Source organism: Callorhinus ursinus, unplaced genomic scaffold, assembly GCF_003265705.2.
Source record: "Callorhinus ursinus isolate GAN/ISIS: 27379988/994484 unplaced genomic scaffold, GSC_fseal_2.0 scaffold39, whole genome shotgun sequence".
Classification (NCBI taxonomy): domain Eukaryota; kingdom Metazoa; phylum Chordata; class Mammalia; order Carnivora; family Otariidae; genus Callorhinus; species Callorhinus ursinus.
This window is the reverse complement of record NW_027397101.1, coordinates 9,176,033-9,203,863: the sequence shown is the minus strand read 5'-3', so window position 1 is coordinate 9,203,863 and position 27,831 is coordinate 9,176,033.

Here is a 27,831-nt window from a genome sequence, read left to right as displayed (position 1 = left end):
CTGGAGTGGTTGGGGGTGGGAGGGATGGGGTGGCTGGGTGATAGACATTGGGGAGGGTATGTGCTACGGTGAGCACTGTGAATTGTGCAAGACTGTTGAATCACAGATCTGTACTTCTGAAACAAATAACGCAACATATTTTAAGAAAAAAGAAAAAGAAGAAGATGACAGGAGAGGAAGAAAAGGGGAGTATGTCAGAGGGGGAGACAAACCATGAGAGATGATGGACTCTGAAAAACAAACTGAGGGTTCTAGAGGGGAGGGGGGGAGGGGGATGGGTTATCTTGGTGATGGGTATTGAGGAGGGCACGTTCTGCATGGAGCACTGGGTGTTATGAACAAACAATGAATCATGGAACACTGCACCAAAAACTAATGATGTAATATATGGTGATTAACATAACAATAAAAAATTTAAAAAAAAAACCTGTGTCTACAAGAGGAAAAACAGTTTATCCAGGGTGAGCGGCATGTAGGGAAGCCACCTCCTGTAAGGTAACATAGGAAACCCTACAACACATCAGGGAATCAGTGTACAACTGTGACAACTAATGAGTCATGCCCTTCCTGCCTCTCTCCCCCCTTTGCTGTAAACTTCACAACCATTGAGAAGAAAGCGAGAGACCTTTGAAGCAGGGAGGGGGCAGTGTGAACATGGAGTGCTGTCGTCATGGGGGCACCCTGCAACCTAAACTTACTACAGAACTTTCCATTTTGAGAGGCTGGATTATCAAAGAAGACCATTTCAGAGTGCTGCCAAGATAACAATGAGAACGATTTAAGTTATTTTATTTATCTTAACACCTGCTGCTAGAATATCAGAAAACTTCATGAGCCCATGCTATGTACAAGACACTGTGTTAGGTATTTGGTGGCAGAAGAACACAAAGTGAAGAAGTCATTAAGACTTGCACCGAAGGAGCTCAAGTAGAAGGAAGATAGTAGGGAAAGAGCAATAAAGACATACATAGTGGACTTGTTAACAAATTTGTTAATAGAAGTATAAAAACATCTTGGTGTACTAGTGGAAAACCTCATGGAAAAGATGAAATTCAAGTTGGGTTTCTTCCAAGAAGACTTGGAAGAAAAACAAAATGGCAGAGGTGATGCTACTGTAGTTTTTATATTAATTGCCTGAGTAGACAGTGATGCCATGGACCGTGATAAAGCAGCATAAAGAAGCAAGTTTGGGAGGCAAATTAATTCAATTCAAGATGAATATAAAACCCCTTACTCTATCCATATGATGCTATCCAAATGACATTGAGAAATTGAGGTCTCAGTCTTGAGAAGCCAAGTTTGCACTCTCTCAGGTACTGTGTGTGTATAAAGACCAGCAGTGGAGCTTACAGAATTATTTTCTGGGCCACATAATGCAGGCGACATGGACACTTTTGTTTCTTGTAGGCCAAGTCTTGTAAAGCCATAGCCTTTAGTTGTTATCCTCTGATGTCTGATTTAACTTGAGGGAGGTTTTCATAAAAGACCATGTCTACATTTTCAGGGTTGTGGTAGAAAAAGCTATTGAGATAATTCTTATCTTGCATTGGTTTCTCTAAAAGGCACTAAAAAAAAAAAAAAAACTGAGAAAGTAATCCCTCTACCTTTTCCTAAAGGTTGGTGGGCACTGACTCTGTGATCTAAGTCTTGGGGGAGGAAGGGAGATTTCACCATGGTTTTAGTGGAAAGGGTCACTGTGAAGGCTTCTTAATAGCCTGTATTTGAAAGAAAGAACACCCAACAAATGGACAAAGGCTAAAGTTTTATTGCAGCTTTATGGAATAAAAACAACAAAGTCCCCTTCCAGGTTGGAGGACCCTCCAGAAATCAGCAATTCCTGGAGGACTTCTGTGAATCTAGAGGAAGATGGGAGGACCTCCAAAAAGACCCAGTCTTAGCAGGTGAGGATAAGGGAGAAATGTGAACATATTCTGTACATTATAAAATGCTATTCAAATGGAAGGCATTATTACTACTTAAATGCCCAATGCTGTCTCCCCATTAGAAAATGCTCTCAGGAAAGCTTATTTCACATATTCAGCTAATGCATAGTCCCTTCAGGTTTTGTGTCTTATTAAAGGAATTTCTGACATGAATGAGCAGGTGATAATGTGACTGGCTATGTGTATGTGTGTGTGCACCTGTATGTGATAATATGTAATGGACAGTTGGTGAATCTGCTTTGATTGAGAGCATAATATGGCTACTAGTGAGGCTAATCATGGAGAAGTCCACAGGTAGAAAAATAGGCAGGACATGCTGTGTTCAAGCTCAAGTCACTATGCAGCCACAATTTTTTATTTCACAATGAAATCATACATATAAATAGACCCTAACTTTAACAACAGCAGCTACTATATACAAAATATACGTGTGCATGTATATATAACACTATATATTTATATATTATATAAATTATGTGATTATATAATAATTTTTTTCTCATTCTGTTTGAGGTCTTCTGATAAGGGTCCTGAAATTCTTGTCCTAAATCCACTTTCCATTTGATTGTAAGTGGGCAGGGAGTGGGTTAGACGGGATGAGTGTGTGTGTGTGTGTGTGTGTGACAGAGGGAGATTTGTGTGTGCTACTTCTCTAACGGCTGTTACGTTTCACATTCTCCATTTTGCCTTTAAGATACTATGTGCTTTGTAGATGGAACTTCCTGCTAGCCATACTTTCATAGGGAGATTAATGGAGATTGTCCTTGGGTAGTTATGGTCTTCCTGCAAACACATAGTATCCTAAAGGCAAAATGAAGAATGTGAAACATTAACAGTCACTAAGGAAGTATAGAACACAAATCTCTCCCTCTCTCTCTCTCTTTCTCTCTCTCCTTCTCTCTCTCTCTCCACACACATTTATCCCCACCATTCCACCCCTACCCACTTATAATCAAATGGCAAGTGGATTTAGGACAAGAATTCCAGGACCCGTACCAGAAGACCTGAAACAAAATGGAAAAAATAGGTCGCCCTGCTGCTTTCAGCATTCCCCAGAGAACTCTGTGCCTTCCGATAGCAAGCATGTCTGCTTCTATTTCTGACTCTTCCTTTAGGAGGCCCCTCAGGGCTTGGCTGCTCTGTTCCAAGAGTATACAACCCAGGGCACTCTGGCAACTTGCTCCAGTTTCTATATTAGACTCAGCATTTGTGTATTGATATGCTTTCTCCCTAATCCATTTTCCATCATTAAGAAGACTGATACTGGCAGCCAGAAAAATCTGCCACCCCAGTTCCCTCTTCCTGCCAAGACCCATCCATTCAATATTTATACTGAAAAAAAAATAGGAGAAATGATTACAACATTTACAAACTGTAGAATGAGTTATGTATCCATATAAGGAAAAGGACATCAACCTTTCCTTTCACATTCAGGCTCTCTTTCTCAGTTCACTAGCTTACAATAAAGCCAAACAGTTGTTCCTGTCCCTCTCTCAAGGACAGACATCCCACCTTAAGAACAAGACACATTTGGCTAAACAGAGTCATTTACCTTCAACAGGGAATATCTGATCTCATATATTAATCTGTACTTAAGGTTTCATTCAAGTCTAATTTTGTATCAATCAGTCCACCTGTCCATCAAAAAACAGTGTGTGGGGGCAGGGAGATGGGGGGATTGCTAAAGTTAACTTGGAGTTGCTAGGCTGGACAAGTGCCAGGAAAGACTGCCAGCAAAACAACTGAGCAGCCTGCCTGGTTGAAAGAAAGGGAGCCCAAGGTAGAAGGAAAGGGGAAACCCTATTGGTGAGGCCTGAAAGCCCATCTTCCAACAAACTGTCCAGGGAAACAGCCACATGTGGAGTCAGAGTCAGCCGTCAAGGGGCCCAGCAGCTGATTTCAAGTATAAACATTCACTGAAAAATATTCATAAAGACTTCAGGACCACAGGGACCCAAAAAGACAGATCTCTTTTCCTTCCTTCCTTTCTTCCGTCCCTCCTTCCCTCCTTTCTTTCCCTCCTTCCTTCCCTCCTTCCCTCCTTCCCTTTCTTTCCTTCCTTCCTTTTTTCCTTCCCTCCTTCCCTCCCTCCTTCCCTCTCTCTTTCCTTCTTTCCTTCCTTCCCTCTCTCTTTCCTTCCTTCCCTCCTTCCCTCCTTTCTTTCTTTCCTTCCTTCCTTCCTTGCTTCCTTCCTTCCTTCTCTCCTTCCTTTCTTCCTTCCTTCCTCCCTTTCCTTCTTCCCTCCTTCCCTCCCTCCTTCCCTCCTTCCTGACTTCCTTCCTTCTCTCCTTCCTTCCTTCTTTTCTTCCTTCCTTCCTTCCTTTTTTCCCTCCCTCCTTCCCTCCCTCTTTCCTTCTTTCCTTCCTGCCTTCCTTCCTTCTTTCCCTCCTTCTCTCCTTCCTTTCTTCCTCTCCCTCCTTTCTTTCTGTCCTTCCTTTTTTCCTTYCTTCATTTTACTTAGTACATTTATGTCCCTGGTTCCATTAAAGTTTGTATTGGCTTCTAAGGAAAAAACAAACCCCCATAGCACATAAAATAGAATCATTAAAACAAAAATAAAAAGAACAAGAGATGTGGAATGAAGAGACAATATTGGGAGGAGAGATCACTATAGCAGAAAACCTAGGGTAAGTATAATTATCACAACTAACCTATAATCTAGCTTTGAGCTACAGACATAAGGAGTTGCAAACACTCATTAACTACTGAAAATAAAGCATAACAAAAATTTAATGCTGAGAAAAAGAAGTTACATAGAGATTCAAACTGAAATCAATACTTATGGAACATAATTATATGCCAGGCATCTCCTCATTTAATGCTCCCAGTAAGCCTGCCATATGGTCATTACCCCACCCATTTTACAGATGAGGAAACAGGCTCTGAGAAGCAGAGTGACCTGAACACTAAGCAACTTCATGGACAATATATTTGATGACAAGCTGATGTGTGCCACAAGATGGTTCTTCATTTGGTCAAAGTCCTGAAAGGAGCAAAGCCACCAACGGTACCAGATTATTCAAGAAGCAGCTGATACCACAAGTGAGTAGAACCTCTTCCACTTGGGAAAGGAAAAGTAGAGATGGCATCTGAGTACTATTTGGGCTCTATCCATGAGCACAACATATCACAGAACCATCTTTAGAGGAGCATTTACTATTTTTGCTGTTGTTTAATCTGACATCCAGGAGCAAAGTCTACGAAACTGGAACAGGAAGCAAAGTCTGTGAACTCTCTGTAGTCGTATCCTAAATTTTGCTTTGCACAAGGGTGTGAGCAATTGTCAAGTCTCAGTCTGTCATGCATCAGGCTCCCTGGAACTTCCTGGTAATAATGAAACAATGATTTCTTAGGCCTCCGAAAATGGTGGAGGGTAGGGAGCTAGGTGGAACCTGACCAGGTCTAGCAGGTCAGCTATTTTGTTGCCATATGTCTCCTTCACATGAGAATTTATTTGATCCTCATGGCAATCCTGAGAGATAGACAATATGGTAGTTTTCAATCCCATATTATAGATCAGGAAGCCAAAGCCAGGAAAAATTAAGATTTTGCCATGAACCAACATAATCATGACAAAACCTGGATCTCCTGGCACTGAAGCCTATGCTTTGTACCTTACACCCTACTCCCACTCCCAGTAAGAAACGCCCTCTTGGAGAATGAAGGACAGCACTGTATATTGTTCAGAAAATCCAATTTAAATTGATTATGTGTCTGAAGAGCTATATGCCTGCCTGATAATAATTTGCTTTCTCTTCTGTGTTCTCTGAGGAATAATTTATGGGCCTCAGAAAGCTGAGTTACACAATTGAGCAACTAAAACTCCTGCAATTAATTTTACACTTGTGCCATGCTTCTTGCATTTCCACTATTGTCTGGTTCTGATTTTCTACATCCTGTTACAAAACTGGGAATCACTCAAAACCAGGCACCTTCTTTGTGGGTTCCACTCTTTCTCCACTCTCAACCACCTTTAGAGACCTAACAAGTCATTGTTCCATTATTGCTGAAAGTCCTAGGCATGTAGTCTGACAGACAGAAATTTGACAGCTGCCCCCACCCCTCCAAAAGGCAAAATTTAGGACAGGATCCCAGAGAGTGTACAGACTTTGCTTCCTGCCCCAGCTTCATAGATTCTGCTCCCAGATATAGGATTAAGCAACAGCAGAAATTCCAGAGTTCTGAAAATATAATGTCAACTGGGATGACAAAAAACAGATGCATGGAGCTCAGTTTCATATGGTGTCTGGTAGTGGAGTTAAAAATTTTAACAAGGGATGGAAGTGGGGAGTAGAAGCCAGAGAGAGAGAGAGGAAAAGACCATGAACTAGCTGCTTTGAAATCCTGATTTGGAAGCAGTAGTTAGAGAATCATAGTGATATCATATTCCTTTGTCCCTGTTAAAAACAGTGAAATTTAAAAGTCTAAGGAAAAGGGTATACAGATATTATTTTTCACTGGCACCAGGCAGACTGCACTGTTATGCTCATAATGGGCTTGAGATTGAGAAAAACCAGAATTTTTATCTTGTTATAGCAGTACTAAACAGATATGGGGGAATCTGAGTTCAAGTCCGAAGGTTTTCTGTCTAATAGAGAATAATGGAAGAAATGTGATATTTATTTTTAAAATACAAATTCACCTAGGGCTTATCTGTCTGAAAGTATGATAACAGTTACTGTGACAATGACAAATGAAGTCACATAGACTTCACTTGATGCTACAGACCAGAGTCCTCTATGGAAAATCCCTTATTATCCCATCTATCTCTAGGAGTCCCAGGGAAGGTCTTACATGTGCTTTCAAACCACTGCACTCCTACCAGGCAGCTCTGTCACCTCTGCCACCACACCAGAGCCCTCAGTGTACTAAGCCTTGGTCTATGGTAACTGAAGGAAAAAATGACACTCACTTCTCAGCCATGCGAGACCTGCTCAGAGGAGCCAGAAAACAGTATCTCTCCTGCTCTTCTGCTTTGTGGTGTTTTTAGTGGAATAAATTTGTCATATTTTACCCACATCCCTTTATCTCTATTGAACCAGAAATGAATTCCTGAAATTGGGCCAGAAAGAGACAGATTTGAGTTGGCAGCCTTCAGACTTTACCTGGAACATCCCTTTCCTCTGACAACCAAGGCTTGGTTACAACAAAGCCAAGCTCATCACACCAGTACCCTTTTCCCAAGAGGTCCTTCAGCGCCTTGAAAAGACAGACTTCTGGTAAACCACCTCACACTCGCAAGACATTCATTCATTCGACAAATCCTTACTGAGTACCTACTATGCACCAAAAATAACTGAAACTCAGCTTTCTAAAGCACTGGTTCTCTTTAGACCCTCCATAAATCCTAGGCTTATTCACAACCTTCCAAAACGTAAGAGCCTGCCAGCAGTCATGGGTAACCACAGGGATGTATTTCCAGCTATATCACCATCTGAATTCATGTAATATTAATCATTACACACTCAAACATCTCTTTTCTAAAGAAGTACACAGAAGCCCAGAGGCATAGCTATACTTAGAAAGCTGCTATAGGCTTTTGGGGAAGTAAAAGAATCCTGCCAACAAAAGACTTGTCCATATCAATATAAAAGAGAATAGGCACAATTATTAAAAAGTAGGCATTATCAGATTTATACACATGTAAAATAGGACAAAAGTGACTTCAAAGTATAGATAGAATTTCACACAAATTTATACAGTGAAGGGAAAGGAAAAAACAGTAACAATATCTCCTCTCTCCTTGAGAGATAAATGGATGCACCTTGTCATTTTCTTCTGTACACCTTGGGAGGGAGTAATTTCAGAGGTATGTATTTACAGTTCCAAAGGTCAGAAGGCCCATGATTTTGCATTGTAAAATCGAAAGGTCAGGCCTCTTATTGAGCCTATTATGTTTTCAAGGAGACACCCTAAGAAAGGGAGAATGGAAAGAGAGTCACCTGTCTCCTCAAAGAAAATTTCATCATTTTTACCCTTATGAGGACTGAGGGTCCAGATTGTAAAAAGGACCTATATTATCAAGTTGGAAATCACTGGATTTATATGGGTATTAGTGTGCTTCTGTATTGGATATTTTACACAGAATATTTGTAAAACGTCATGCTTACAGATTTTAAATTTCCAAAGAAGAACACATTTGCATTCAACACCCATTTCATCTATAGGGTACTCACTGACATCAAACAAAAAGCAAGACTCAGTGGGAAATGATGGTTGGAGAAAGAAATGGGGATATGGGGCTTAACAGGCCAAGAAAGACAAGGAATGACCAAAAAAGATGGTTTAGAAAAAATACCCAATACAGATTTTGCTGATTTCATAAGCTTATCAAGAATCGACACTTCCAGTGATAGATGGTAGCTATGTTTGTGAGAATAGCATAGCATATAGAGTTGACAAATCACTATATACCTGAAACTAATGTAACATTGTGTGTCAACTATACTTCAATTTGAAAAATTTTTAAGAATCAACACTCCAGTGTGTGTGTGTGTGTACTCATATGCTCAGGCACATGCCACATGTATAAATCTCAAATGAACAAATATTTATACTCTTTAACATTTTATGGCAACATAATTTATTAAGGTAGTACTTAATGATTTGGTTTTTCATTTTGTTCTTCTTTTTTCTGTTATGCAACAATGAGAAGGAATGAGAGGTATATGTAATTTGGTCTCAAAATTCCTCTGGTCACCTTTTTCCACACTTTGGTACATTTGTAGGGACCACAGCAGAACTGGCTTGAAAACAACTTCCCTTTCAGGCCTTGGTAGAGCCTGAGAGGATCTCTACCTCCATAGGTCCTTGAGTCAGCCACAAAGTTCTCAGTACAGTCCCTGGCATCATGTGGAGGGTGGCAGCTTCTTAACTCCAAACCACAGCTCAGATGCTGTCTTTTGAGGGAGGAGCTGGGCCCTGTAAAACCCGAATTTCCCATGCACCCAGAATTAGCATTGGAGCCAGAAGCAAAGCTAAGTTCACAACATCTACAAAAATACATCAGTGGAGGGTATTCAGTTTTGTTTTGGTTGTTGTTTTTGGCTATCACTGGAAATAACATTTCAGTGGATTTCAACCCTCATTTTGACTCTTCCATTACATTTCACTTAGCAAGTCATGACTCCACAGGAATGAATAGGCACCTAAGCCCAAACACCCCACAAACTGGACCATCTCGGCACCTTCTGACTTTTGTTTTCTTTGCTTTCGAAAGACAAGTCCTTCAGCTCCAGCTGCAAGAATTATGAGCTAAAGGCAAGCTGTGCTGGCTGATGAGGGTGGCTCCGCTGGGTCACCTCTCACCTCAGATAGTACTGGCTGAGCAGTCACCTGAAGGGGAAGCCAGAGGAAGCACTTCTGCATCAAAAACATGGGGTGAAATATTTTTAAAAACAAAGCTTTCCAGCATTGAATTCTTTTTGGCAAACAAATTCTAATATCTAGCAAAGCATTCCCTTCACTTTCTGTTAGCGCAATTCCTTTCTAGAAATCAGAGCAGAAGGATTTGCCACAGGCAGGCCACACTAGGGTCATTTCTAAACATTAACTTTTGCCTACTGAGGCATACTGTATGTGGGAGTTTGAAATAGAGGACATATTCTCTAATGAAAATTTTGCAAGCCCAAACTCATCCCTAAAAATAATTTTCTAAATAAATCAACTAAATCAGCCAATGATCATTTTCATTTTTCTAACATTTAGTATTCTGTTCAAAGAGGACATGATGATCTGTGATTATATCTGGGTGTTGAGATTATGGAAGGCAACTTTTTTTCATACTTTTCTATAATTTCATCAAAACAGTGCATGCATTTTTGTAGAAAGCTGTTTTTTTTTTAATTTTGGATGTTGGGGGGATTTTACTTATTTTTATTTTTAGTGTGGCTAGCTTCCCCAAAGCTCACCGCCTTGAGCTGTCTTTCAGGCTAAGAGAGGTCTCAGGAGTCACCTGAGCCAGCCAGATTTTCAGTGCAACCAGTTATGGAGCACACATTAGCTTTATTGCCTTGTCTGGCTGTAATTTAAGAGAGACCTCAAATCTGTTGAATCAGATACCCAGGGGCAACTCAGAAAGGAAGAGGCTCACCAGGTTTATTGCATTCCCTGGAAAGAGGGCAGAATGACTGAGCACAGCCCGGATACACCAATGGCGACACTTTTATATGGGGATCAGCAATTTAATTTGTCTTTGTATTTTATGAATTGCAGGCAGAGATGTATTTGCAGGAAAATACATGGGCATTTTTGAAAGCGATTAATTAAGTATGCAATTTATATGAAAACAATTTACTGCAGGACATTATCAGAGCACCCAAAATGCACATGCAATTTCCTTGCCTTCTAATTTGTGGACATAATTTAGTTTGATTGTGCAATTAGGAAAGTAGACCTTTATTAATTTCGGTGCAAGTCTAAAGAAGCAAGACAAATTTAGTAGTGAAAGAGTCTGCCTTAATGGAAAAGAGGGAGGTGTGGCCTTGGGCTCTTGCCTTGTAGATAACTCTCTGAATCCAAAGCCATGGAATTATATCTATTTCCGCTCCCGATTTTCTTCAACAGGTCATTTAACCACACTGAGCTTCGGCTTTTTCTTTTATAAAATGGACTGAAAAAAACCCTCCTCCTGGATTGGCATTAATGACAGGTTTGGAGGGCCTGTCATGGTTCACTTAATCTGTTGGTAATGGTAGGCTGCCCCATGCCTGGCCTCGCTATGCAGCCTCACTGCTCCCCTGGCCTCCCTTTCAAGGTAAAGGCAATTTCACTGCATGCAGCAAGTTCACTGCAGTGCCCCCACCAACTGACTCTAGGCCCACAGCTGTCAAGAATGAAGAAGGCACCTGGGTGGCTCAGTCGTTAGGCGTCTGCCTTCGGCTCAGGTCATGATCCCAGGGTCCTGGGATCGAGCCCCTCATCGGGTTCCCTGCTCGGCGGGAGGCCTGCTTCTTCCTCTCCCACTCCCCCTGCTTGTGTTCCCTCTCTCGCTGTGTCTCTCTCTGTCAAATAAATAAATAAAATCTTAAAAAAAAAAAGAATGAAGAAGGCAGACAATGGCCTGAAACAGATTTTTGTTTTATGACAAGCAAACTGCCAGTGTGCAAATGAAGCCCATGATCCCATTAGCCCTGTCCTATAACACAACAATAAATTAGTCCAAATCACCAAAATTCCACTAGCTGTTTTCAAATGATACAACCCCCAAAGGAGTGGGTACTTTTTGGAAGTTGGGAAAAGCTATCAAATCATCAACAGAAAAGTCTGTCAGCGGTCTGCCAGTGGCATGAAGAAAGTGTTCACTGGTCTCTGGTCCCACCCCTTTCCCTCATACCCACTGACCACAGTAAAAGGGCAAAGGATGAATGAAATCAACATGTACTAGACACCATCCTAGACTCCCTTCCTGTGTTATGCCACACCAGGGCCATAACAGCACCATAAAATAGGTATATTTACGGGCACCTGGGTGGCTCAGTTGGTTAAGTGTCCAACTCTTGATTTCAGCTCAGGTCATGATCTCAAGGTTATGAGATCGAGCCCTACGTCAGGCTCCATGCTGGGCGTGGAGTCTGCTTAAGATTCTCTCTCCCTCTCCCTTTGCCCCTCTCCCACCCGCTCCTCCCTCAACTCCTTCTCTCTCTCTCTAAAAAAAAAAAAAAAAAACCAAAGTATGTTTATTCCCATTTTGCAGATGGGACTAAGAAAGTTTATGTGAGGCTCAGAAAGGTTAGGTGGAATCCAGTTCCATTTGACTACAGAGTCCATGCTCTTTCAGTAGACCCCTCAAGCTGTGGGATCCCCCAGGAATGCAGAGAGGTAGGGAAGTGTGGTTCTTGCCCTCTTGTGAGACTTCTCTTTGGCAGCTGAGCCTTAAAAAGATGATTTAGCCACTTTCTGAATTCCAAGTGATGCTTAACCTATGTGTGCTGAAAATCACCACTTTCACTGTTTAGTGTGAGTCTGCGAAATTTCCTTGGTTTTTGATACACCACCATCTTCAATATCAATAATAGCACTTGATTGTTTCCAAAGCACAGTCACTATCATTATTCATATATGTAATCCAGACTTTACCAGAGTGGGCTCAAAACAAAAAAAATTACATTTTTCTTTCATATACAAATTATAGGGGCACTGACTCTCCACATACCTCAATTAGCAGAAAATCTAAGCTTTCTACACTTAAAAAAGAAGCTCCCTCCTACATGTGATCAGAATTCCCAAATAAGCTACCCATCCTTAGATTCAGTCGGGATTCTCTTGCTGTAAGAGTGAAAATGATGGTCTAATCAAACCAAAGAAATGCCTTGTTCACTGCCAATGTTGACACTATTACCAAACCAGGAAGGCACTTCCAGGAAACAAAAGGTTTGTTCATTTGAACTGGCACTAGAAAAACTTGGCAATTAGCAGCAATGCCCATTTGCTTCCACTGTCACTGTTGTTACTGGAATACTATGTCATCACCCAAATCAGAGAGGTTCTCAAAGCTGATGACCCCAGTGCCATCCCCTGTAGTGTCTCCTTAGACCCCACTACCAGGTTCTAAACTATGGATGTCCCCACCCAAACACAACCTGGAGTTTCAATTATTATATTCCTAGTTCTCTCATCTCATCTTTTCCCCAGTGCAGACTGCATCCTGGGGCAGAGTTTCCAGCGTGAGCCAGGAACTATACCCAACAGTCACAGCCTGGTGCTGACTTGGGACTATGTATTCACATTTCTCCCTCCCTTAGGGCATGTTCTTCTTAGAGTTCCTGACAACATTTCCAGACCTCTAACCTAGGAAGGCTTTGCCATAGTCCATCAGAACTTCAAAGTCTCCTTGGAAACCTTGTAAATTGGTGGAGACACACAAATAGATGGGGGTTTTCCCAAATATCTAAATACCTTAAAGCTGCCAAAATCTTGATAATTCTTCACATTGTGAATCCTACCTTCTCAACATAGAATTTTAAAAAATCGAATCCTAATATCCTTTGCTATCAGAGAACAGACTTGTGGTTTAGGTCCTACCACACAGACCCACCATAGGAGACTGATTCTGAGGAGATACATCACAGGACAGGTGGTACCCTGGTCAATTTTTCTCACTTTCTCTATTCTCTATGAGCACCCTGAAAAATAAGTAATATTACCACCATTCCACAGCTGAGAAATCTGAAGTTCAGAGGTTAAGTGAATTGTGTAAAAACATACAGCTAGTTAGTGCAGAAGCCAAGCTTCAAAAAACTCTCTGCTTGCAAAGCCCACCAACTCCCCACTGTAACACTGAAATGGAATGTGGACTAGGAGACAAGAATTTTCAGGCTCCTGAGGATCAGCCTTCCCACAAAAAGGAATCACCCACTTTGAAAGATTTGTCCACTGTTGTCTAATGACCGCCAAAAAAAAACAGCTCTAGATACATTTTGGTGTCCACATAAGATATTTTTCATGAGCAAGTTTATTTAATCTGAAAGAATAAAGATTGATTTTCCTATTACTCATTCTAATGGTTTTATGTATTTAAATTGCAAACCATTTTCAGAGGCAGTTCTAAGTGATGAAAGGTAAGTGGTATCTATTTAAGGACCAAAGCAGTCAGATTTCAAAGAATTGTCATTGTATTTGTTAAACAATATCATATTTGAAGTTTCCTGATTTTTTTTTTTTAAGGAAAGTGACACTGAAAAGTCGCAAGTGTTTTTGTTACCATCTACGGGCCAGGCAAAAATGAAAATGCAGGTGTATTACGTAAGAAGGGAGTCACTAAGTGGGAAACCTTACCAGAGGTCCAGGAAGACGGCTGGCTCTCTCTCAGTGGCAGTGGTTCCAGGGATGGGTGAAGAAGCCAGGTATCTTCATTTGTATTGCTTCACTTTGTGAGAAGGAATAATACAACAAGAAAACTTTGCCCAGGTCAAATAAGATGTCTGGGGGAAATAAAACCAACCATTCCACAGGAACAATCATTTTGACAGGAGTCCTTAAAGTAGGTCAGCCATTTCTTACAGTCTAAGAATCTGGAAATCCAGGAATGTTAGTATAAAAACGAGGGACATGAAGTATGTTGCAGTAATATGCAGTATTTCCTTGACTTTGAGATATTATTGATTATCAGATGCCTCTTTGGGTTATTAATAGATTCTCAGAGAAACAAACAAACAAAAGAAACATTTCAGATGAACATGTTATTTTTAAGATGGACCCCAATTTCCTGAAGATAAAACATTAAAAAAAAAAAAAAACTTCTCTTAGATTCAAGCCAAATGACTTTTACTGAGAAAGGCTAAAACATTGATAGTCTGTCATTTTCTGTTTATTTTTTTTTATTAATTAAGACTCTTTGGGTTACAAGTAACTAATTCAAGCATTAAACAAAAGGAGGATTTTATTATAAGGATATATAGAGATGTCTCATTAAATCCAAAGGCAAAAATATAGCCAGATCTTAATGAGACAGAAACTAGCAACTGGAAAATTGGAGAATCTGAAGAAGCACCCTCTCTGCATTTCTTGTGTCTGCCCTTTTCTGTGGAGCTTCTTTATTCTTGCCTTTCTCTAAACACAGGCTTTCTCATCCATATGTCAGTGTTGGACCACCACTGTAAAGTTTACTTCTTTTTTTTTTTAAGATTTTATTTATTTATTTGTCAGAGAGAGAGAGCAAGTGCACAAGCAACAGAGCCGCAGGCAGAGGGAGAAGCAGGCTCCCCACGGAGCAGGGAGCCCGATATGGGGCTCGACCCCAGGACCCTGGGCTCATGACCTGAGCTGAAGGCAGACACTTAACCAACCGGGCCACCCAGGTGTCCCTAAAGTTTACTTCTCTAGGTTCAAATGCCCCCATTCCCAGGAAAGAGATTTTGTTGTCTAACTTGAGTCAAATGTCCCCTATGTCTTGGAGGGAGGGGAGTAGGGGAAGTTGGACCACATATAAAGACGTGGTTCCAGGGACCCACCATGCGAATACAGTGAGGCAGAGGAATATAATCTCAGGAAAGAGAGAGCGGCTCACAGGCTGGGCAGTCTGTCCCCCAAGTTCACGTCCAGAACCCCCTCTAAGTTCAAAGCTGCTTTCTCTGTCCAGCAGCTCATACATCCCAGATGCAGAGCTTGAGACACAAGCAAATGACTGTACTTTTAGATGACCTCCTGAGGATGGGCAGTTACTCACAGTGGCAATAAGTTTCAGACATCAAACTTGGATGTCATTCCATCCCTCTAAGAACATATCCTTTGAACTAATGGTGGCATTTGTAAGAGCAGCATCCGTACAGTCTTGCTATTTCAATTACTTATAAACCAAGACACAGAAGCTTTTGCTTTATTAGTAAAAGATTCGGAGATTTTGCCAGTGAAGACTAGAGTACCTCATATGATGAGAATATGAAATTACAGCTTCCACACCCAGTGGTCAGCACTTTGCCCCAGAACCAGCATCACAACTGCACTTGAGATTCATCACCCAGGTCTGACACTCAGGCTTTCAGTTTGGACTTTCCACTTTTGTGGTCTTCCCTAAAAGACCAAAGAAAATCACACAAAAACTCTGATAGACATAGAGTCTAGGAAGATTGGCTATTTTCAACAGTCAGGTAAAATTACCTAATTTTAATGTCTGGCATTTTTTTATTTTTTATTTTTTTAAAGATTTTATTTATTTATTTGAGAGAGAGAGAATGAGAGAGATAGAGAGCACGAGAGGGAATAGGGTCAGAGGGAGAAGCAGACCCGCCACTGAGCAGGGAGCCTGATGTGGGACTCGATCCCGGGACTCCAGGATCATGACCTGAGCCGAAGGCAGTTGCTTAACCAACTGAGCCACCCAGGCGCCCTGGCATATTTTTGACATGTAATTTATTTTCTTTTATTATTTGGGGAAGATTGTGTTTTCTGATATGCTTGAATGATTATTGTTATTATCCTGGGAACTTTTTTTTCTTCTCTTTTTTCCCCCCTTTGTTTAGGTTTTTAAAAATATCTGCAGGGATACTAATGATGCTAGAATCAAGGCAGGAAGAAATCAGTAATTCATTTGTCTTGAAAGAATCCTTCTCACTGATCTGGCGCCACATGCATGGTTCTCCCCAAAAGCAATGACTGGAAGGGAGCAGCTGTTGCCTTAGGCTGCCCAGAGGTTCTCACTGCCTTCAGCTTTCCGTTTTGCTCCAGAAAAGCCCCTCAATGGCAGAATTTTGCCCCATACTCAGACCTTTACACGCTGCCTCAGAAAAGGAATTGGGCTTCCTTGAATCCCACGAAGCCTTAATTCCTGTGACAGGGAAAGCTAGAAATCCGTGGTGTTGATATTTGCCCTTTGACTAGAGGTTCCTTCATAGAAATTGGTGGTTACATTAACAACTATCAGGGAAGGAAAAGGAGACAGGATTGAGAGAGGCTGTCACAAGGAAATGACTAAAATATCCAAAATGAGAGCAGGGAAAACATGGAAGAAGAATGAAGAGTGGAGGTGTGATGATGAGACTACCTGTATACAGCACATCTCGGTCCTGTGAAAAAAAGAGCTAAATTGTGATTTGTCTCATCCCTCAAAGGCAGTTTGTTTCCCTTGCTGTATTTTGTTCCTTTAGGACTGAAGGTATTGTGTTCAATAGGTACACTTGCTCAACTACAACCATGATCTGAGGGGTGTGTCATCAACCAACTATTTCACAAAAGTGGCCTCACAGAGTGACATTGTCTTAATGAATTTTCTAAAATCCACTACTCAGAGCTGGGCTTACATTAACTGAACTCTACGTCTAATATCTGAAACCAGAATACTTATTTATTTATTATTTATTTATTTATTATTTATTTTAGTGAAACAAAACGCCAAAAGTCTCATACACTCAGCCCACTGGGCCAGGTATTCTCTTCCTATAGATACACTAACTACCCAGGGAAGCAAATAGTAGTAACAAAGTAACTTGGTGAACATAGAATCAAAACAAGGAGAGTTAGTTTTATGAGTTGTATGCTTAACAGCATCAAGTTGAAATGACATGTTTTTATCTCTATAATGAAAGATCATGAGACCAGATATATCAAATCAATGGGCAGATTCTCAATCTCCCTCTCCCGCATCTTCTTCCCCTCTCCCTCCCCCTCACCCGTGTGTGTCTGCACTCTCTGTCTCTCTCTTCCAGAATAGCTTTAGTCATCTTCACACCCTGATATAGACTTTCTTTTGATATGTTAATAGTTTCAGTAAGTTCTCTGTCTGGTCTTATAGACAAAGGAGACATTCTTTTTCTTATAGAAAAATTCATTACCTGTTTGTCTTAAATGTTTAACTCTCAGACAGCAATCTTATTTCTTTCATTTCTAGATTCTGGGAGGATGCCTTATTATACATACAAGAACTTAAAATGCTATCTATTTGTGCTATTTTGGGCATTTAACACCCTTGGTGTCATCTTTCAGGCTTCCTGTGCTTGATGTTCTGCAGCCAAGAGTCAGAGAAAATTAAGATCACCAGCTTATCCCAAGCCTTTGGGACGCAAGTTGCTCTGATGATCTCACATGTTTATTTGTAAGCCCCTCACTTCTTCCTGAAGTTCACAAGGAGTTGGTGGGATGACCAACATGGTATAGTCAAATGGGCTTTATGTAAAAGCCATCTGGAACAGCAGAGACAAGAATCAATTTTTTCACGGAAATGAAGTGGATGAGAGTGAATACCAATGATTGGAAAGGGAAGGACTTGGGGCTTAAGAAGATCAAAAGTGAACAAAAGGATGAGAGAGAGGTAGTCCTGATGGTCTCAACATTCATGCATTCAGTTTTCAAAGAACTCACATATCTGTATGTGTTTGTACATGTAATCCTAATATATTTCTAGGCCAAACTTGGATGTTCCTATTTCAGGTGACAAATAACTTCTCCAAGTCACCTCTCAGCTAAGAGTTCCATTTCAGAAGCCTTGTAATATTTGTGTACACAGCACTATTTATGCAATGGCTCAGGTCATGATCTCGGGGTCCTGGGATCAAGCCCCACGTCACGCTCTCTGCTCAGTGGGGAATCTGCTTCTCCTTCTTCCTCTGTGCACACTCTCTCTCTATCTCTCTAAATGAATAGAATCTTTTTAAAAAAAATTTGTATATATTTCCATATTATTTTATAAATAAGGGTAAACAAAAAATATTAAATAGTTGGCACTAGCTGTAAAAGGTTTAGGTTCAGTTGAGACAGAGAGAGAACTCATCAGGCGTGTCAATGGCAGAAAATCATTTACCTGAATTGCATTCTTACGGGACATGAGCCAGCTGATTGTGCATTCAGTTGCAAGGCAAAATAACAAAAAAGAAAGAACTTATAAATAAATAATGCTGGAAATGTAATACTGAAGATCATATTAAAAAGGAAAGATGTAATTAGGAAGTTTGAAAGTATTTTTTGCTTTATGACTGTGATTCCCTTATAAGATGTGTCTGTCATTTAAGTTCATATATTTCACTTTCTTACATGTTTTCAGGTATACATTAAATTTAAAAGATATTTTTCTGTGGCCTCTAGAAAAGGAAAAACAAATTAGCAAAATACCCAGAGGCCTTGAAACTTCATTTCTATTAGCAAGGAAAGGGCTGAGGTATGGGTGAGCCGTGTCAAACTTTCTGTTACATTCTGCTGGCAGAGCCCTGCCTAAGATGAGGAAAGTAAAGGAAAATCTCTGTGAGGGGAGGTATTTCCCCCTTAGCAACGGTGAGTTGATTGTGTTAATAAAGGTTATACACAGACTTTGCTATCACAGAAGCCAGATTGCGCTGTCACTCTGGAGACGTGCTCACACCAGGCAGCACAAAAGTCAAACAGTGAGCCTCTTCTTAAGAGCTAGTCTCCTAGCCCTGTCTCACTGATTAATGAGTACCTTGGCATCAGAATCTGAGAGTTGAAAGATAATAAGAGACAGTAGAACTGCTAGAACCAGCATCACCGTCTGAAGACTACTTTTACACTTCCCCTACATTATGTACCCAAATCCCAAAATTATCACATCTCAAACTCTGTTTATTTAAGTAAAAGCATAGTATTCTCATGGATAGCAGCAGTCATGATCCCAAAGAGAATTGTAGAAAATTAAGGTATGGAGAAGTCAGGCCAAATAGAATTCAGGTGTCCCCAGACCTCATAATCACCTTTTGCTTTAGTCTGTGTGTCTCTTGAAGAGAGACACAGTTCTAATGTTTTCATAGGTAACACAACCCATGTTATCACCACCTAGCATTTGAAGAACATGTTGTAATACCAGGTATTACAGGAGAAGATATGGAGAAATGGGAGCTCCTATATACAGCTAGTGGAAATATAAATTAGTAGAAACACAGAAGCGCAATTTGACAGTATTTATCCAACGAATATCCTTAAACAGTAAAAATGAATGAACTATAGCTGTATCCATCACCATGTTCATATCTCAGATAGTTGATATTGAGAGAAGAAAATTGCATAAAGTTACACATAATATAACACCAATTATCCAAACTTTAAGACATTGAAACAACAGCCTGCCTTTTAATGGATACATCCATGTGCAATAAAGGTAGACAACTAAGGAAGAGAAGGATATAAGTTGACTTCAACATGGTGGTTTTCTCGGTGGAGGGAGGGAGAGAAATGAGACTGGAAAGGAGCCAAAAGGAGTTTGAACTGATGGTGTGATGTTTTGTTTTTTGAGAAAGAGAAATCTTAGCCACTATGGCAAAATGTTAAAATTTGTTTAAACTGGGTGATGGCAGATTGAGAACACACATTTACTTTCTTTCCCTCCCGAAGTCCACTAAAATGATAATACATGTATTTTGAGGCATAAATCTAAAAGGATAAAGAGAATAGGAAAGGAGACAATAGAAACAAATTTTGGAACCTGGAAAGCAGGTAGGATGTCTGACTTCAAAGAACTGAGAAAGGGGAATCCTATGCTGACAGTGGGGAAGCAGAAAAACAATCCAATTTTCCCTATAAGCCCCCTAAAAAGTTCAAACACCAGCAATAGAAAGTACTAGAAATGCAGGTCAAATGGAGCTAAAGTAGGATGATGGGCTGTTTTAAAGGCAGGTAGAGCCTCAGATTCCTGTCCCTCTCTGAGAAGCTTAGTGAATGCCCTTCTCACTTCACATGAGAACTGAAAGTTAATTCCCTGAAAAAGGTAAAACAGAAGATCCTTTGACTAGGAGACATCCAGCATAGGAGGAATCATATTGAAAACAAGGCTAAGGGAATTTTTGTATGTTGAATTTTGAAACCCACAGTTCTCTTCCCTCGCTGTTCCCAGAACAGTGGTAATAAGTCTATTACTCTCTAGACAATACCTTGAGAGACTGTTCTCTGAAGAATCTGACTATCCCAAGACATGGTTGGTTGGTTGATTTTTACAACACTTTGTAAACATAAAACCTATTCTCAGTTCATGGGACATACAAAACAAGCCACAGGGATATAATTTCCTGACTTTAGTGTACTCAACACCAATACTGGTAGCCAACGGACAAAGGAGCAACACATTCAAAAGTCTGAGGGAAAATTATTTTCAAACCAGAACTCTATACTCAAGAGAAAGATATTTTGGGACATGTAAGTTCTCAAAAAATTTTCCTTTTAAGCACCATTTTTCAGGACACTATTGGGGCATGTGTACCACCAAAAACAGAATATAAGTTAGAAAAGAAAAAGGAAATGCCATTACAAAATCTAGGATCAGCCAAGAGAAAGATGAAGGAAATCCACAGTATGATAATAAAGATAAATGTCAGCAGAGAATACATTCCAAATTAGAATAGGTTCAGGTCTTCAAAAGAAATTTCTTCAAAAGACAGAATTAGTAGAATGCCTAATATAACTAAACATACTGATTTTAAAGCACCCTTATTTTGTGCTCTATATTCTTTCTTGTGGCTGAAGGAAAAAAATATGTACATACAATAATGGGGTATCTTACAATCTCTCTTGAGGCCAAACGAATAGTCACATTAGTAATTTGAGACCCTTATCCACCAGAGACCCCTAAGCAGGCATTCTAGTTCACTTTGCAGAAGAACACTCTGAAGCTACACACCATGTATAAGAAATAACATAGAGTGAGATGGGTGAGATGCTTTTGGCTGTTCCTTGTACTGGTTAAAACTCTGTGCTGTTCATAAGTGAAGGACACTTAGTAGATGATCATTCTCACCCTTCACTTATCAAAATCCTCTTTCACACTTCTTAGAGGGAATGCTAAACCTATGCACCACATTTTTTACAACAGTAATTAGGTCACATCATCTCCTACATCTACCCTCCATTCTTAAAAAAGAATAAACAGGTTGTTGAGATGTCCCTGAAGATACTATACAGGTTGTTTAAGCCATTAGCCCAAGTCACATTTTCATACTATCCCCTCAACAGTCAATCTTTCTCATTGAGATATTCTAAAAATAAGCTGTTTTTCTGCTAAACTGACACTCACCTAAACTCCTGATTTCTTCAATATTTGATTCATGCATTGAGATTCCTTGAATTTGCCACAGTCTCTTCCTGGAACACTGTAAAACAACTTCCTGATTTCAATAAATAGCTCACTTTTTTCTGCCTCCAGCTCCCTCTTCTGGACCTTAAAGGCCACAGAGAATTTCTTAGCTTCTCTTTCCTCTCTGCTCACCTGTTTTTATCATTTTCTCCCTTTTTCTCCTCATTTTGTCCTTTTCAACTTGTCCCTCTCTTTCCTCTCCTTCAAAGTTATCTTCCCATGAGCTGGCCCAATGCTCAGAGTAAAAAGCCACCATAATCTACTCTTCCTGAGCTGTCCCTGCTGTTGTTCTTTCTTTGCTAAATTCTGTAAGGCTTGGTAATTTCTTCACGGTCTTTATCACTCATCTCCCCCACCCCTTTCCTTTCTTCTTCTTGTTTGCTAACTACTCAGGCAGCTATAATTGATCTTATGGCAATTAATTCTCCTCCTCCATGAATCTAGCTGGAATTGCTCATTCATGGATACAGTCTCTTGGCCATCACAACAAACTAATGAGGTTGTTAATATTATCATCACCCAATTTTAGAGATAAGGAGATTAAAGCACAGAGAGGCCAAATAACACTCCCAAGCTCATAAAGCTAGTAAGTTGCTGAGATAAGATGCAAACCTAAGACTATCTAACTCCAAAACCTGTTATCATTCACCACTACCATGCTGCTATTGCATGAAACAGAACCATGTCCTCTTTGTAGTTTAGTAGTATCATTTATAATAATCTTCAGAGGATTTTGGTTTAAGATGCATTTAAATTCAAAAGCACCTGTGTTGCTTTAGAATAATAAGCAGAGGTTTTCTAGAGGATATTAAACCTATATTGGGGGATATTGTGTTACATTCCTAACAGTAAAGAATATAATTATAATTATAAATACACCCCAAGAAAAGAACCAGATCTTCACCTGTTGATTTTTCAAGCCCACATAGAGCCCATTAAAGTCCCTGTAAATTACTATAGAGGAGTATAGTATACAAACCAATGTTTGTCTTCAAGAACAGACAAATTTTGGTTGTTTTGGGGCTTTGGGGGGTTTTTTTGTTTGTTTTTAAAGATTTTGTTTACTTGACAGAGAGACAAAGCGAGAGAGGGAACACAAGCAGGGGGAGTGGGAGAGGGAGAAGCAGGCTTCCCGCAGAGCAGGGAGCCCGATATGGGGCTCGATCCCAGGACCCTGGGACCATGACCTGAGCCGAAGGCAGACGCTTAACGACTGAGCCACCCAGGTGCCTGGTTGTTTTTGTTTTTAAGTAAAAGAGATTCAATCCAGAAAATGGGAATTTCTCACTGATAAAGATAACTTAGAGACACTTATCCAGCAAGAGCAAAGGACAGAGTAAATCTAAGAAACTCCACCATAGTATAGCCATGAACAGTGGGGCCAGGAAGCACAGATGAAATGAACAAAGAGTATATCAACATGGCTCCAAATGAGGTACACTAATACAACACAGAGCACAGGAAAGGCTGTTCATCTTGGAAGGACTGAGTCAGATGAGAAAAGGAAAGCACTTCCCCAATAAACACAATCAGGGACTTAAAGGTAGAGGAAGGAGAACTGCAGAGGAAGGATAACATGTGAAGATGATAAAATGTTCACTCGCCCAAGAAGTAGACTCAACCAGTGACAATTTTACCCAGGATTCAAGAGGAAAGCACAACAGAAATTATGGAGAGTCTCTGGCTTGAAAGAAATTCTATATGAAAAGCTATGATAAAATCACAGAATTTTAAATCAGAAAAAGAACTTCAAGAACATCTCATACAACCCTCTAGTTTTATAATAGTGTACATTTTATATTGTAAAAAAAAAAGGCAGATTTGGTATCAGAAGACCTAGAGAAAATAAAAAGGTTAAATAATTTAATAAACAGTGAATTACTATACAAAAGTGTTTTCATCACCATGGTTATCTTGTTTAATCTTCAGTTGACCATGAAGAAGAAAGGGCAAATGTTAGTGTCCCAATTTTGCCAATGATAGAAATAAGGCTTAAAGAGGTTGAGTAAACTATATTCACCAGCAAGTGATAGAGAAATGAGACTATTACTCAGATAGAAGCTTTCTTATTTCCAGCTGCAATACATTCTGCTATTTTTTCTTTGTAGATTAATTTGAGTATAATGGAAAGAGAGTTTGGTGAAAAGAGAAGTGAAAACTGAGAGATCTTAGCAAAAACAGAGTAACCAAGACCAGAGTCCTTTTTAAAAGAGAATCAAATAGAATAATCAGATACCATCTTTAAGTTTATAAGCCTAATTTTAAAAGGATTAAACTACTCACCTAGGAAATTGCTTTCTCTGAAAAGCTTCTTTCCCTCCAACTGCTTTTTATTTATTTATTGCCTGAAGAGTTTAAATAAAGATAATAAATTGCATGATCAATAGAAACAACAAAGTTGCTTTACTTAAAGCCGATAACAGAGAATATAGATTTTCCATGAATAATTGAAAAGGTCCAACAAAGAGGTTTAAACCCTCCTGTCTCTGCCCCTCTATTTCTCTGCATTTTTTATAGAGCCAATTCCTGAGTCTCCACATGGAAAGAAATCAAACTCACCCAAGTCAACCACCCCATGACCAGGAGGGTTTATTTATTGTCTGCAGTGGGGAGCCACAGCCAGCCATGTGGCAATAAGCACTCAGGAAGAAGGCAGAAGCTCCAAGATGCCTAAAGTAATACACAAGCCTAAGGCGATGGGAGCCTGGCAGTGACTTATTAGCCAAGATCCAAGGCTGAAGCTATACATGTATAAAGCTAGGCAATTCCTTCTTTTTGCAAATTATAATAATTTCATTACCCTCAAAACCTCAAACCTGCTGTTCCTCAAGGGGTATCAGATAGTTTGCTAAGGTGAGCTTTAATGCACACTTTCATTGTTGCCATTATTTGTTCCATACCTACATTTTTATTATTATGGTAAAAATACATGAGATCTACCCTCTTAACAAACTGTTAAGTACACAATACAGTATTGTTAACTCTAGGCATAATATTATACAAAATATCTCTTGAATGTATTCATCTTGCATAACTGAAACTTTATACTTGTTGAAAAGCAACTCCTCATTTTTCCCTCCCCTTAGCTCCTTGGGCAACTACCATTCAATCCTGTTTCTATGACTTTAACTATTTTAGACACCTGATAGAAGTGAATCATGCAGTATCTGTCCTTCTGTTTCTGTAACTAGCTTATTTCATTTAGCATGTCCATCGATGGATGAATGGAAAAAAACAAATGTGGTATATATATGCAACAGAATGTTATTCAGCTTTTAAAAAAAGGGAGCGGGGGAGGAAACCCTTCCATATGCAACAACATGGATGGACCTGGAGGATACCATGCTAAGTGAAGGATGCACTTATAGTTTAGGGATACAACTCACATGCTAACTCCAGCAACAATGAGCATAGAGAAAGCTCTTCTATATACATAGCTTGAGACCCCAAGGTTCTGACAGAAAAAAAAATTGTAAAAATTTCAAGCTGTTATAGTGCAATATCTGGTTCATGTTGCCAAAATCTGGTCATTTTGGTAACCAGTCTATGCCCTGGGAGCTTCTCCTCTCCTCCCTTTCTTATCTTCCTCACTAGTAGCAGAAAAAGCAATAAACTAGAAAATAGAAGCCATGAGTCCTAGTTCCAGCTGTTCCAAGGGCTGAGTGCCCTTGAGGAATTGTCTCTATTGTCTCAGCACCCAGCACAGTGAATGGCACATAGTAAATGCTCACAAAAGTGTTTGTTGATGAAGGAATAAATGAATTCGATCTCAGGGAATCTCCATTACTTCATTAATAAATAGGAAAGTTACACTAGATCCCTACAAAATCTCTAACTCTGTGATTTTAAATATTAGTAGCCCTATTTTTAGGCCAGTTTTTCAGGATACTATAATTATTTTAAGATAAGGCAGAGTCCTCATTCTGACATGATGGAGTAAACTGACAGACCAACTTTCACACCAACAACTATTTAAGGGCTCTGCAGAATAGACAAAATCAGAAAGATTTTACAGATGAGTCAAAACTTAGGAGAAGAGACTATGACATGATGCGTTTTCCATTTGGGGGCCTTATACTGAAAGCAGATCACAGTATGCAACATAAAGAACCAGACTCAAGAGAAAACCTCCATACTTCTGTCCTGAAAAACCGCAAGACAGAGCATGGGGAACTATAGCCACCAGAAAGTGAAGGAAAATCTCAGGGGGAAAAAAAAGCAAGAAAATATAAATCAAGAAACCACAAATTGTGGGTATAAACTCTGCCCAAGTCTCTGGAGGACACTTCAACCATGCATACTTGGGAAGTTTGTAGTTAAAGCTAAAAGAACTGAACTGACATTTAAGCTGTCACAACATAAGAGAGAGTTTGCAATTTGAGTCAAGCAAAATTAATTGCCTGCTAAAACAAAAACATCAATATTTTTTGGAGGAATGTAGCAGAATCCAAAATGTTCCCAATATAATATTCCAAAATTCCCAAGATATAACCCATAGCCACTCATTAAAAAACTGAAAAGAACCAAGAAAGTGTGTTCCATGTTTGTGAGAAAATACAATTCACAGAGGCCAACACCAAGATGATCCAGATGTTACAATTAAGAGGCAAAGGCTTTAAATCACTTACTATAACTGTTTTAAATAAAGGAAAATGTAATAATAATGAATAAAAGAGAGGAAATCTGTGAAAGAGAAAACATACAAAAGAACCAACTAAAAATTACTGAAATGTACAATACCTGAAATTAAAAATTGGGTCGATGGAAACAATTCCAGAATGGAGATGACAATGGGAAGAATCAGTTAAATCAAAGATAGATAAATAAAAATTACCCAATCCGGAAAAAAAGAAAAAAGAAAAAGAAAAAATGAAATTGAAAAAAGTTCTTATAATTGTTTGTATTTCTTTGGTATTGGTGTGATCTCTCCTCTTTCATTCATGATTTTGTTGATTTGGGTCATTTCTCTTTTCTTTTTGATAAGTCTGGCCAGGGCCTTATCAATCTTGTTAATTCTTTCAAAGAACCAGCTCCTAGTTTCGTTGATCTGTTCTACTGTTCTTTTGGTTTCTATTTCATTGATTTCTGCTCTGATCTTTATTATTTCTCTTCTCCTGCTGGGTTTAGGCTTTATTTGCTGTTTTTTCTCCAGCTCCTTTAGGTGTAGGGTTAGGTTGTGTATTTGAGACCTTTCTTGTTTCTTGAGAAAGGCTTGTATCGCTATATACTTTCCTCTTAGGACTGCCTTTGCTGCATGCCAAAGATTTTGAAGAGTTGTGTTTTCATTTTCATTGGTTTCCATGAATTTTTTTAATTCTTCTTTAATTTCCTGGTTGACCCATTCATTCTTTAGTAGGATGTTCTTTAGCCTCCATGTATTTCAGTTCTTTCTGACTTTCCTCTTGTGATTGAATTCTAGTTTCAAAGCACTGTGGTCTGAAAATATGCAGGGAATAACCCCAATCTTTTGGTACTGGTTGAGACCTGATTTGTGACCAGGGATGTGATCAATTCTGGAGAATGTTCCATGGGCACTGGAGAAGAATGTGTATTCCGTTGCTTTGGGAGGGAATGTTCTGAATATGTCTGTGAAGTCTATTTGGTCCAGTGTTTCATTTAAAGTCTTTATTTCCTTGTTGATCTATGGTGTTGGGAAAATTGGACAGCCACACGCAGAAAAATGAAACTGGACCATTTCCTTACACCATACACAAAAATAGACTCCAAATGGTTGAAAGACCTAGATGTGAGACAGGAGTCCATCAACATCCTAAAGGAGAACACAGGCAGCAACCGCTTTGACCTCAGCCACAGCAACTTCTTCCTAGAAACATCACCAAAGGCAAGGGAAGCAAGGGCAAAAATGAACTATTGGGATTTCATCAAGATAAAAAGCTTTTGCACAGTAAAAGAAACAGTCCACAAAACCAAAAGACAAGAGACAGAATGGGAGAAAATATTTGCAAATGACATATCCGATAAAGGGCTAGTATCCAAAATCTATAAAGAACTTATCAAACTCAACACCCAAAGAACAAATAATCCAATCAAGAAATGGGCAGAAGACATGTACAGACATTTTTCCAAAGAAGACATCCAAATGGCCAACAGACACATGGAAAAGTGTTCAACATCGCTGGGCATCAGGGAAATCCAAATCAAAACCTCAATGAGACACCCCCTCACATCCGTCAGAATGGCTAAAATTAATAAGTCAGGAAATGACAGATGTTGGCAGGGATGTGGAGAAAGGGGAACCCTCCTACACTGTTGGTGGGAATGAAAGCTGGTGCGACCACTCTGGAAAACAGTATGGAGGTTCCTCAAAAAGTTGCAAATAGAGCCATCATATGATCCAGCCATTGCACTACTGGATATTTACCCCAG